The sequence below is a fragment of the Camelina sativa genome, chromosome 5 (genome assembly GCF_000633955.1).
Source record: "Camelina sativa cultivar DH55 chromosome 5, Cs, whole genome shotgun sequence".
In the NCBI taxonomy this organism is placed as follows: Eukaryota; Viridiplantae; Streptophyta; class Magnoliopsida; order Brassicales; family Brassicaceae; genus Camelina; species Camelina sativa.
In genome coordinates, this window is record NC_025689.1 from 25,093,659 (window position 1) to 25,094,714 (window position 1,056).

The 1,056-nt window shown below is 36.3% G+C and overlaps 1 protein-coding gene across 1 annotated transcript in view; it reads right to left on the minus strand.

Annotated features, from left to right (window-relative positions):
• Positions 560–1,056, minus strand: part of LOC109133113 (uncharacterized mitochondrial protein AtMg00370-like) — a 3,057-nt gene continuing 2,560 nt past the window's right edge. Inside the window, exon 1 of the mRNA XM_019246024.1 lies at positions 560–1,056. This exon is cut by the window's right edge and continues 2,560 nt beyond it. The gene's annotated coding sequence lies outside the window, so the exon portion shown is untranslated.

The following is a 1,056-nucleotide window of genomic DNA, read 5'->3' on the forward strand; positions in this document are numbered from 1 at the left end:
GATGGAGTTCACTCTTAGGGAGCACATGAGAATAAACAAGGCAAAGGGGAAGAGGCCAGCAGTTGAGGTTGAACAAGAAGAGGTTGAAAATGAGAGTGAAGAAGAAGATGAAGAAGAAGAGGGAGAAGATGATGGAGAAGAAGAATCTTGTGGCTTAACTCCAAGACAGCCTTATGAAGCTTTCATGAGGATGCAGTTCCTGGGGACTAGATACCCACACAAGGAAACCATGGAGAGGTTGGGCATTGATGAAGATGTGGAATTTCTTTTTGAGAAGTGCAGCCTAAGTAAGTTCATGGGGCTTTGCATGGAAGGGTATAAAGAAGAAAGCTGTGAGTTTCTAGCCACTATCAAGTTGCACTGCTACCTAAAGAAGGATAAGGAGTTTGGACCTGGTCATTGTGAGTTCACTATCAAGGGAAAGAAGTATAAGCTTTCATTGAAGAAGATAGCCAATATCTTTGGCTTTGAAGTTGGTAGGGAGAGGAGCATGGTGATACCAAGAGAAGAGCTCTTTGCTGTTTGGGAGACCATTGGAGACAGCAACATTTACTCTATTGTTTGCTCAAATTTGTGATAATTAATTTTCAGAAGTAGACCATGAATCTTGTTTATCCAGGATCCTCCTATATTATTTTTTCTATCGGTTTCGGTTATGATTTTGAATCGAGTTAATTTTTTTATTCTTCCCCGAGAGATTCCATGCAAAAATGGATCATAATTTTTAGGTAAATATTCCTTTTTAGCTTCGTTATAACAAAATTGAGTCAGTTTTTTCCAGTATATTTTTATAGACCATTCCTTATCTAAAACTTCAATTCGATTTAAAAATTCTTTTTTTAAGTTTTCCTTTTTTTCTTCGTGGATCAAACTCCAATAAGTAGAAACTTGGTCAGAGGGTATTTTTTCTCTTGTAAATGAAGGTATCCTTTTTTGGATCATTTCAAAAAAGGTGGAAAGATTGGGGGGATATGTAAAAGATATTCGTTCTTTTCCATCACTTTGACATGTATAAAAAAAATATTGTGACATTTCATTTCTTACAGTATTTTCAAT